This window comes from Rhinoderma darwinii, chromosome 3 (assembly GCF_050947455.1).
Source record: "Rhinoderma darwinii isolate aRhiDar2 chromosome 3, aRhiDar2.hap1, whole genome shotgun sequence".
Classification (NCBI taxonomy): Eukaryota; Metazoa; Chordata; class Amphibia; order Anura; family Rhinodermatidae; genus Rhinoderma; species Rhinoderma darwinii.
In genome coordinates, this window is record NC_134689.1 from 362,254,673 (window position 1) to 362,266,992 (window position 12,320).

At 44.1% G+C, this 12,320-nt stretch overlaps 3 non-coding genes across 3 annotated transcripts; all 3 read left to right on the forward strand.

The window, feature by feature from the left end:
- The first annotated feature begins 5,271 nt into the window (after window positions 1-5,271).
- On the forward strand, window positions 5,272-5,344 carry TRNAR-CCU (transfer RNA arginine (anticodon CCU)). The gene has a single exon. It is a non-coding gene; the product is annotated as a tRNA-Arg (tRNA).
- A 279-nt stretch (window positions 5,345-5,623) lies between these two features.
- Window positions 5,624-5,716, forward strand: TRNAI-UAU (transfer RNA isoleucine (anticodon UAU)). Its single transcript is given in 2 exon segments — window positions 5,624-5,661; window positions 5,681-5,716. It is a non-coding gene; the product is annotated as a tRNA-Ile (tRNA).
- A 1,103-nt stretch (window positions 5,717-6,819) lies between these two features.
- On the forward strand, window positions 6,820-6,892 carry TRNAW-CCA (transfer RNA tryptophan (anticodon CCA)). Its single transcript has one exon. It is a non-coding gene; the product is annotated as a tRNA-Trp (tRNA).
- The last annotated feature ends 5,428 nt before the right edge of the window (window positions 6,893-12,320 follow it).

Consider the following 12,320-nt stretch of genomic DNA (forward strand, 5'->3'; position numbering starts at 1 on the left):
ACCCTGTCGTGTGAATAGAGCCTAAGCTTTTAAAAGGACGGGTCTGTTGCTCAGTGGTCCAAAGTCCTGTTTTCAGATAAAACTAAATTTTGCATTTCATTTGGAAATCCAGGTCCCAGAGTCTGGAGGAAGAGTGGAGAGGCATCAATCCAAGTTGCTTGTGGTCCAGTGTGAAGTTTCCACAGTCAGAGATGGTTTGGGGAGCCTGGTGTTGGTCCACTGTCTTATATCTGTGTTATAAGTCCACAGTCTAGCAGGACATTTTCAAGCACTTCATCCTTCTCTCTGCTGACAAGCTTTATGCTTTATGGAGATGCTGATTTCATTTTCCATCAGGACTTGGCAGCTGCCCACGCTGCCAAAAGTACCAATACCTGGTTTAATAACCACAATATCACTGAGCTTGATTGGCCAGCAAACTCACCTGACCTGAACTCCATAGAGAATCTATGGGGTATTGTCAAGAGGAGGATGAGACACCAGACCCAACAATGCAGACGAGCTGAGGGCCGCTATCAAAGCAACCTGGGTTGCCATAACACCTCAGCAGTGCCACAGGCTGATCGCTTCCATGCCACGCCGCATTGATGAAGTAATTAATGTAAAAGGAGGCCCGACCAAGTATTGCGTGCATATACTGTATATACCTTTCAGTAGGCCAACATTTCGGAGTTAAAAATCATTTTTGAAATTGGGCTTATATAATATTCTGAGACACTAAATTTGGGGTTTTCATTAACTGTTACCATAATCATCAATATTAAAAGAAAAAAATGCTGGAAATAGATCACTCTGTGTGTAATGAATCTATATAATATATGAGATTCACTTTTTGAATTGAATTGCTGAAATAAATTAACTTTTTGATGATATTCTAATTCATTGAAAAGAACTAGTATGTAGACATTTTTATATTTCACTATATAATTTCAACTTACATCTGGCCCCAGCGTTTTTGACCCCAAAAAAGAGAAAATCGCCACTGAGAACGTGTTAAAGCACTGTGTCTACAGCTGGCCTAAGTGAATGTTTGTCGATACAGGGACAGACATAACATGACATGGGCCTTTTAGACAAAAGGGCCCGCCAACACACTATAGATAATAGAAGTGCTTCTTGTAGGCACTAAAGTGAATAAGGAAAGTGCCAGGGACTGCAAGGGAATGGAGTAGAAAGGGTTAAAAAATTATATTATAAAATGCCATGGACCTGGATAGGTTCAGGGAGTTTAGAGGGGAGTGGTTTAATAAAAGGAAGGGTTCATGGACAGGTCACCCTCTTACTTTCTTCTGCAGCGAGAGGAACACTCTCCCTCCCCTGTGGTTGTGTACAATTGGTTTGGTTAGCGGTTATTCTGTTGATACGGCAGATTTTTCTAGATTTCCTCCTTAGGTCTGTGTTAATGGCACATATTTACTCATGGATTGTGCGCCACCAGCAAAATTGGCACACCAGGGAAGGATTTGCTAGGCAAGAGTGAGGAATTGTATGACAAGTTACCTGTTGGGCAGCAAAGGATTCACAAACTTTCCCTGAACAAGGTCCTTCTGGTCCATACCTCCCAACCGTCCTGGATCCGGCGGGACAGTCCCGATTTCTCACCGCTTTCCCGCAGTCCCGGGCGGTCTGTAAATATCTCGCTGGGCGCTGCATCAGAAACGCTGATCGCTGCTGACTGCAGCAGCGATCAGAAGAAGGCAGAAGTCTTGCGGCGGTGTTCTCACTGGGATCGATGCCGGCCTATGAGTGGACCAGTCCAGTCACCTGACCTCTCAACTGACCTGTCATCTGACTTCACCGGTCAGGTGACAGGACTGGTTCACTCCCGGGCCAGCATCGACACCAGTTAGAACGCCGCTGCAAGATTCCAGCCTTCTTCTGACGGTCAGTGATGGGGCTATTCACACGACCGATTTTTTGACGGCCCGGGAAACCTGGCCGTCAAAAAATGGGACATGCCCTATTTTCGGCTGTTTACCCGGCCGCCTGGCTCCCATAGAAGTCTATGGGGCTGGGTAATACACGGACATCAGCGGATGTGTCCCGAGTGACGGCCGTGTCTTCCGTTGCTCGCGCTCTCTCTCCTCCTCCTCCTCCTCCTCACAGTGCAGAGTTCACGTGAGGAGGAGGAGGGTCTTTTTTGCTCCCTGTAGGAGTCGGAATCCCCAATCCCCGGCCAGGGATTGCGATTCCGCTACAGGAGAAGTGAGTAACTACACTGCCTTATATGGACACAGCAAAGTCACTCACTTCTGAAGCGGAATCCCCGACCCTGTGGCTGGGGATTCCGCTACAGAAGAAGTGAGTGACCACACTATCCATATATGGACACAGTGACGTCACTCGCTTCTGGAGCGGAATACCCGACCCTGTGGTGGGGGGGTGATGGGTGAAACCTACAAGGGGCTGTGTGGTATTACATACAGGGGGCTGGGTGGCATTACCTACAGGGGGCTGTGTGGCATCACCTACCAGGGGGGCTATGGCATTATCTACAGAGGACTGTGTGTGGCAACAAATTTAAATGAAATTCACCCGATTTTAAAACGAACAGGGAAAAAAACGGATGTAAAACGGGTCAAAATAGGCTGTTAAAAATGGCAACACGGCCCGGAACAGAATCGGAACGGATGCAAAACGGCCTGGAAAAACGGCCAAAAAAGGCAGTTTTATTGGCCGACACTCGGACCCTGTCGTGTGAATAAAGCCAACCTCTACCGCTCTCCGCTCTGGCGGCAATGTGGCACCTACAGGGGGACTGTGTGTGGAGCTATCTACAGGGGTGCTGCGTGTGGCGCTATCTACAGGGGTGCTGTGTGTGGCGCTATCTACAGGGGTGCTGTGTGTGGCGCTATCTACAGGGGGCTGTGTGTGGAGCTATCTACAGGGGGCTGTGTGTGACACTATCTACAGGGGGCTGTATCTGACGCTATGTACAGAGGGGCTGTGTCTGGCACTATCTACAGGGGCCTGTGTCTGGCGCTATTTACAGGGGGCTGTATCTGATGCTATGTACAGGGGGGGCTGTGTGTGGAGCTATGTACAGGGTGGCTGTGTGTGGCGCTATCTACAGGGGGCTGTGTCTGACGCTATCTACAGGGGGCTGTGTATGGCGCTATGTACAGGGGGGCTGTGTGTGGAGCAATCTACAGGGGGCTGTGTCTGACGCTATCTACAGGGGGGGCTGTATCTGAAACTATCTACAGGGGGGCTGTATCTGACGCTGTCTACAGGGGGCTGTGTGTGGAGCTATCTACAGTGGGGCTGTGTCTGGCGCTATCTACAGGGGGGCTATGTCTGGCGCTATCTACAGGGGAGCTGTGTGTGTAGCTATCTAAAGGGGGGCTGTTTGTGGAGCTATCTACAGGGGGCTGTGTCTGGCGCAATGTACAGGGGGGCTGTGTGTGGAGCTATCTACAGGGGGGCTGTGTGTGGAGCAATCTACAGGGGGGCTCTGGTGGATGATTTTTCCATTGACCGGTAGCAGAGTTACACAACTGGAAAGAAAAAATCCCCATCATGTAACTCTGCTACCTGTCAATTTAAAAGTCATCCACCACAGGGTCTCCCCCTTGACTTTCATTGTTCTTAGCCGTTGGGTTTTTCCTGCAGCAGCTGCTGCCGTGATGAGCAAATGTTATACCCAAGATAGAAAAAGTAACACAAAGACGACATAACCTGAAATATAATATCTGTGATATCCAGACAGTCTAGAGATCCGCAGTGAGAATGTGCGCGCGTTATTTGCAGAAGGTTCCTAAGCCAGGGATTGTGGGTTCAAGTTCCATCTGGGGTGTTTACCTTTCATCTTTCTTAAAGTTCAGCTGTTGCTGTTTTAGTTCCTGATTAAAAGTGCTCAACTGGCTTCATCCACTGGACTGATGCTTATTTATATATTAATAAGAGAGAAGTAAATGACTTATTACTCACAGTATCTTGACTGACCGCTATCTTAAACGCTGTCGTGTTTTTGAAAATTGATGGAAAACAGACACGTTTGAGGAATCACTTCATCCCGCGGTGCAATCGGTCAGCACACGGTGGAAAACGGACACGCGTGCAGACATCAGTAAGAGCTCTAGTGGCACAATCGGTCAGCGTACGGTACTCATAAAGCAGTAACTGTTGAGCAATGCCAAGGTTGTGAGTTAGAGCCTCACCTGGAGCACTCCTTTCTTGCCTTCTTCTGCTTTATTTAGACCTCCAGTGGAATAGCAAACTTACTCATGGCCCATGATCTATAAACATAATTGAAGGGGATACATGGAAGAGGTATACCGTTTTTAAGGGTGAGTCCCATCTGTGGTGTTTGCCTTTTCTCTTTCTTAAATAATAGCCATTGGCATGTTTTAGTTCCAGATTAAAAGTGCTCAACTTGCTTCTTTACTGGATACTTGTCCCAATATATATTAAGAGGTATTTTTAAAGGTTTTGGCCCTCCAATAAGCTTTCCTTCATCTTTATTAGCAGAGTCCTGTAAGTGTGTGATCATAATGAAAAGACAAGGGAACCTCTTTCCCTTGTCTACAAAAAGCAAGCATGTGGTTACGATTTTGTCAGATCTAGAAAGCAAACGGTAGAACACAAACCATTCTCGATCACTCAGTCCCAAGTGAATGTTTGATTGCTTTGGAAAAACAACCACTTATAGAAAAAGTCAAGTCCCAGTTGCCTAATGGATAAGGCACTGGCCTCCTAAGCCAGGGATTGTGGCTTTAACACCCATCTGTGTTGTTTGCCTTTCCTCTGTCTCAAAGTAAAGCCATTGGCATGTTATGGTTCCAGATTATAAGTGCTCTTCTGGCTTCTTCACTGGGTACTTGTCCCAGCTTCTGAGCCGGCTCCATCACTGTTACGTACTGTTATGTGACGATGCGCTAATCCCTTGGCAGCAGCAACATAACTGTATGTGAGATGTCGCCAAGGGTTTAAAGTAAAGCCATTAGCATGTTTTAGTTCAAGATTAAAAGTGCTTGACTAGGTTCTTCACTGGATACTTGTCCCAATACATATTAAGAGGTATTCAGTTTTTAAAGGGTTTTGTCACTCCATTAAGATTACCTTCATCTGCATTAGAAATGTCCTGTTAGTGTGCAATTAGAACGACAATACAAGGGAACCTAGTCTTTTCTTAAAAAAACAAGGATGCGGTTAAGATTTTATCCGATTTGGAAAGCAAACGGTACAACACAAACCTTTCTCGCTCACTCGTCACATGTGAATGTTTGCTTGCTTTGGAAAGAAAAAACCACGGCGCAGAGCAAATTTACAGCCCCAGTGGCCTAATGGATAAGGCACTGGCCTCCTAAGCCAGGGATTGTGGGTTCAAGTCCCATCTGTGGTGTTTGCCTTTCATCTTTCTTAAAGTTAAGCTGTTGCTGTTTTAGTTAGTGATTAAAAGCGCTCAACTGACTTCATCCACTGGACTGATGCTTCTTTATATATTAATAAGAGAGAAGTAAATGACTTATTACAGACAGTATCTTGACTGACCGCTATCTTAAACGCTGTCGTGTTTTTGAAAATTGATGGAAAACAGACACGATTGAGGAATCACTTCATCCCGCGGTGCAATCGGTCAGCACACGGTGGAAAACGGACACGCGTGCAGACATCAGTAAGAGATCCAGTGGCGCAATCGGTCAGCGCACGGTACTTATAAAGCAGTAACTGTTGAGCAATGCCGAGGTTGTGAGTTCGAGCCTCACCTGGAGCACTCCTTGCTTGCCTTCTTGTGCTTTATTTAGACCTCCAGTGGAATAGCAAACTTACTCATGGCCCATGATCTATAAACATAATTGAAGGGGATACATGGAAGAGGTATACCGTTTTTAGGGGTGAGTCCCATCTGTGGTGTTTGCCTTTTCTCTTTCTTAAATAAAAGCCATTGGCATGTTTTAGTTCCAGATTAAAAGTGCTCAACTTGCTTCTTTACTGGATACTTGTCCCAATATATATTAAGAGGTATTTTTAAAGGTTTTGGCCCTCCAATAAGCTTTCCTTCATCTTTATTAGCAGAGTCCTGTAAGTGTGTGATCATAATGAAAAGACAAGGGAACCTCTTTCCCTTGTCTACAAAAAACAAGCACGTGGTTAAGATTTTGTCAGATCTAGAAAGCAAACGGTAGAACACAAACCATTCTAGATCACTCAGTCACAAGTGAATGTTTGATTGCTTTGGAAAAACAACCACGTATAGAAAAAGTCAAGTCTCAGTTGCCTAATGGATAAGGCACTGGCCTCCTAAGCCAGGGATTGTGGCTTTAACGCCCATCTGTGTTGTTTGTCTTTCCTCTGTCTCAAAGTAAAGCCATTGGCATGTTATGGTTCCAGATTATAAGTGCTCTTCTGGCTTCTTCACTGGGTACTTGTCCCAGCTTCTGAGCCGGCTCCATCACTGTTACGTACTGTTATGTGACGATGCGCTAATCCCTTGGCAGCAGCAACATAACTGTATGTGAGATGTCGCCAAGGGTTTAAAGTAAAGCCATTAGCATGTTTTAGTTCAAGATTAAAAGTGCTTGACTAGGTTCTTCACTGGATACTTGTCCCAATACATATTAAGAGTTATTCAGTTTTTAAAGGGTTTTGTCACTCCATTAAGATTACCTTCATCTGCATTAGAAATGTCCTGTTAGTGTGCAATTAGAACGACAATACAAGGGAACCTAGTCTTTTCTTAAAAAAACAAGCATGCGGTTAAGATTTTATCCGATTTGGAAAGCAAACGGTACAACACAAACCTTTCTCGCTCACTCGTCACGTGTGAATGTTTGCTTGCTTTGGAAAGAAAAAACCACGGCGCAGATCAAATTTACAGCCCCAGTGGCCTAATGGATAAGGCACTGGCCTCCAAAGCCAGGGATTGTGGGTTCAAGTCCCATCTGGGGTGTTTACCTTTCATCTTTCTTAAAGTTAAGCTGTTGCTGTTTTAGTTCCTGATTAAAAGTGCTCAACTGGCTTCATCCACTGGACTGATGCTTCTTTATATATTAATAAGAGAGAAGTAAATGACTTATTACTCACAGTATCTTGACTGACCGCTATCTTAAACGCTGTCGTGTTTTTGAAAATTGATGGAAAACAGACACGCTTGAGGAATCACTTCATCCCGCGGTGCAATCGGTCAGCACACGGTGGAAAACGGACACGCGTGCTGACATCAGTAAGAGCTCCAGTGGCGCAATCAGTCAGCACACGGTACTTATAAAGCAGTGACTGTTGAGCAATGCCGAGGTTGTGAGTTCGAGCCTCATTTGGAGCGCTCCTTTCTTGCCTTCTTCTGCTTTATTTAGACCTCCAGTGGAATAGCAAACTTACTCATGGCCCATGAACTATAAACATAATTGAAGGGGATACATGGAAGAGGTATACGTTTTTAAGGGTGAGTCCCATCTGTGGTGTTTGCCTTTTCCCTTTCTTAAATAAAAGCCATTGGCATGTTTTAGTTCCAGATTAAAAGTGCTCAACTTGCTTCTTTACTGGATACTTGTCCCAATATATATTAAGAGGTATTTTTAAAGGTTTTGGCCCTCCAATAAGCTTTCCTTCATCTTTATTAGCAGAGTCCTTTAAGTGTGTGATCATAATGAAAAGACAAGGGAACCTCTTTCCCTTGTCTACAAAAAGCAAGCACGTGGTTAAGATTTTGTCAGATCTAGAAAGCAAACGGTAGAACACAAACCATTCTCGATCACTCAGTCACAAGTGAATGTTTGATTGCTTTGGAAAAACAACCACGTATAGAAAAAGTCAAGTCCCAGTTGCCTAATGGATAAGGCACTGGCCTCCTAAGCCAGGGATTGTGGCTTTAACACCCATCTGTGTTGTTTGCCTTTCCTCTGTCTCAAAGTAAAGCCATTGGCATGTTATGGTTCCAGATTATAAGTGCTCTTCTGGCTTCTTCACTGGGTACTTGTCCCAGCTTCTGAGCCGGCTCCATCACTGTTACGTACTGTTATGTGACAATGCGCTAATCCCTTGGCAGCAGCAACATAACTGTATGTGAGATGTCGCCAAGGGTTTAAAGTAAAGCCATTAGCATGTTTTAGATCAAGATTAAAAGTGCTCGACTAGGTTCTTCACTGGATACTTGTCCCAATACATATTAAGAGGTATTCCGTTTTTAAAGGGTTTTGTCACTCCATTAAGATTACCTTCATCTGCATTAGAAATGTCCTGTTGGTGTGCAATTAGAACGACAATACAAGGGAACCTAGTCTTTTCTTAAAAAAACAAGCATGCGGTTAAGATTTTATCCGATTTGGAAAGCAAACGGTACACACAAACCTTTCTCGCTCACTCGTCACATGTGAATGTTTGCTTGCTTTGGAAAGAAAAAACCACGGCGCAGAGCAAATTTACAGCCCCAGTTGCCTAATGGATAAGGCACTGGCCTCCTAAGCCAGGGATTGTGGGTTCAAGTCCCATCTGTGGTGTTTACCTTTCATCTTTCTTAAAGTTAAGCTGTTGCTGTTTTAGTTCCTGATTAAAAGTGCTCAACTGGCTTCATCCACTGGACTGATGCTTCTTTATATATTAATAAGAGAGAAGTAAATGACTTATTACTCACATTATCTTGACTGACCGCTATCTTAAACGCTGTCGTGTTTTTGAAAATTGATGGAAAACAGACACGCTTGAGGAATCACTTCATCCCGCGGTGCAATCGGTCAGCACACGGTGGAAAACGGACACGCGTGCTGACATCAGTAAGAGCTCCAGTGGCGCAATCGGTCAGTGCACGGTACTTATAAAGCAGTAACTGTTGAGCAATGCCGAGGTTGTGAGATCGAGCCTCACCTGGAGTGCTCCTTTCTTGCCTTCTTCTGCTTTATTTAGACCTCCAGTGGAATAGCAAACTTACTCATGGCCCATGATCTATAAACATAATTGAAGGGGATACATGGAAGAGGTATACCGTTTTTAAGGGTGAGTCCCATCTGTGGTGTTTAATTCACAATATTCAATTGTGCTCCCACAACATAACAATTTTAATGGATTCACTGGTGTGATATATGAGTAAAATATAACATTTATTTATAACTCTCTAAAAACAGGGGTACAATCACCACTGTGAAAAATCCCCACCGTGTGTATAAAAAAGTATTAAATAATAAACACTGAGTTCTAATTCAATTGTGAACCTCCTATTGCTCAGTGTTCAACAAGAATATCAATATGGAATCAGCATTTGAAAAATGGGCATAACAATAGTCTTGACCCTAATTCACCCTAGAGTCCGTGACAACCGCACCGGAAGCTCCTAGTGTTAAGGTATACAAACAATGCTAGTGTTCCCAATGCTAAAAAATTCCTATTCACAACCGACCCTACGCGTTTCAATACTCATCATCAGGGGTCTGTAGCTTGGTCACTCTGGCCGGGATGCCAGCGATATTTAGTTCAGCAGCAGGTATTCTGCTGTACTCCACGGGAGCATGCTCGCATAGATGTCAGCGGCATGCTTCATTCTGGGACTCTGAGTTATTTAAAGCATCTGACTCCTCCCCCTGTCCTCGGCACCGCCAATCGAAACAGCCAATCACACTCACCAATCGAATTCGTGACACCTGTCCATGTGACTCCCGGCCATCAGCTGACAGCCAGGAACCAACATCGACCGCATCAAATGCCGAACGCGCAGGCGCAGTAGAGGCCACAATCGAGTCGCCCATGCTGCCAGGAACTCACCACTGTAAGGAAGGAGTATATCGATATTTAAAGTTTAGGTAAGTGTTGCGGATCAGCTCAAAACCCGCAGCTGGACTGCCATTGATAAACAACTACACTGATAATACATATTGTGTAGATAAATGAATGTCTACCCCACTATAAAGTGTCATTTGAACACCTACTGAAAAAGGAACCAAAGCCAGACTGCCCACATGATGATCATTGATAATTAAGAGACCACCTGTCATGACGACCATGTGGGTCTCTTGCTATCCTGAAGGGATAACTGGCCATGGAAATGCATGTTTAAATGAATGTTTAAATAAAACATGCATAGTTTGTCTGCTCATTTAAACCCCCTGGTTGTGTGCACGCCAATCTATAGATCCACTGGGCTTCCTTACGTAATATGAGGTTATCCCAGTCACCTCCCCGTTTGGGAGGCCTAATGAGTTCAATTGCTTGAAATTTAAGACATTCTGCACGACCCTGATGTATAGCGTGTACATGTTTGGATATAGGAGTGTCTCTAGAATTCGCAATGTCGCCAACATGTTCTCTGATCCGGTGCCGAAACTGCCGCACCGTTTTTCCCACATAATTCAGTGGACATGGACATGTTATCAGATATACCACCCCTGCTGTTTTACAATTGACAAAATCACAAATGTCATATTCCAATTGCGTAACGACACTCCTAAACGTGTCACCTTTTTGAATAAAATCACAAGCCTTGCACCTACCACATCTATGTGTGCCTGGTATTTGTCTGTCCAGCCATGTTCCTTTAGGTGCAATGGGATCAAAACAACTATGCATATCTCTGTTCCTTATGTTTTTCCCTCTCCGGAATGTGACTGAAGGCCATTGCGTAATCTGATCTATCAAATCTGCATCAGTACTAAGAATACGCCAATACCTCTTCAGGATCTGCATAATTTCGCATTGTTTAGAATCATAAGTGCCTATAAGTCTCGTAACTCTCTCTTCCCTTCGTTGTCTAGGAACAAGAAGACTCTGCCTGTCCGCATCTCTCGCTCGCACATAGGCCTTTCTGATTACTCCCTTAGGGAAAGCTCTATCCTTCAATCTGGTTGTAAGTTCCTGTGCCTGTCTCTCGAAATCGTCCATGGAGCTGCAATTCCGGCGTACTCTCATGAACTGACCCTTTGGAATACCGCGTTTAAGGGGATAAGGATGACAACGGTTCCATTGCAGGAAACTGTTGGTTGCTGTTTCTTTACGATGTACTTGAGTACGGATTGTGCCCTCTGATGTTTTTATAATTTTAAGGCCTAAGAAAGACAGTTCCTGATTGCTGATTTCACATGTGAACCTTAGCCCTAGATCGTTCTGGTTAAGGGCAGCCACAAAACTATTGAATTCTTCCACTGTTGAATTCCAGAACAGCAGCACGTCATCAATATATCTGATCCAGATCCCTATTGACGAAGTCCACTTGGAGAAACTCTCCCCAAAAACAATTGTCTCCTCCCACCAGCCAAGAAATAAATTTGCATAGGTGGGAGCAGTTGGACTCCCCATTGCAGTACCACATTGCTGGTGAAAAATCCTGTCTTCAAAGATAAATACATTTTTCTCCAGCACAAAATGTAATAACTGCAGAACTAGCTGGTTATGAGCCACAAATTGAGTACCTCTAGATCTCAAGAAGTACTCTACCGCCTCACAACCAAGTTTGTGTGGAATGGAGGAATACAATGCCTCTACATCCAGACTAGCCATTGGCATGTTTTAGTTCCAGATTAAAAGTGCTCAACTTGCTTCTTTACTGGATACTTGTCCCAATATATATTAAGAGGTATTTTTAAAGGTTTTGGCCCTCCAATAAGCTTTCCTTCATCTTTATTAGCAGAGTCCTGTAAGTGTGTGATCATAATGAAAAGACAAGGGAACCTCTTTCCCTTGTCTACAAAAAGCAAGCACGTGGTTAAGATTTTGTCAGATCTAGAAAGCAAACGGTAGAACACAAACCATTCTCGATCACTCAGTCACAAGTGAATGTTTGATTGCTTTGGAAAAACAACCACGTATAGAAAAAGTCAAGTCCCAGTTGCCTAATGGATAAGGCACTGGCCTCCTAAGACAGGGATTGTGGCTTTAACACCCATCTGTGTTGTTTGCCTTTCCTCTGTCTCAAAGTAAAGCCATTGGCATGTTATGGTTCCAGATTATAAGCGCTCTTCTGGCTTCTTCACTGGGTACTTGTCCCAGCTTCTGAGCCGGCTCCATCACTGTTACGTACTGTTATGTGACAATGCGCTAATCCCTTGGCAGCAGCAACATAACTGTATGTGAGATGTCGCCAAGGGTTTAAAGTAAAGCCATTAGCATGTTTTAGTTCAAGATTAAAAGTGCTCGACTAGGTTCTTCACTGGATAATTGTCCCAATACATATTAAGAGTTATTCAGTTTTTAAAGGGTTTTGTCACTCCATTAAGATTACCTTCATCTGCATTAGAAATGTCCTGTTAGTGTGCAATTAGAACGACAATACAAGGGAACCTAGTCTTTTCTTAAAAAAACAAGCATGCGGTTAAGATTTTATCCGATTTGGAAAGCAAACGGTACAACACAAACCTTTCTCGCTCACTTGTCACATGTGAATGTTTGCTTGCTTTGGA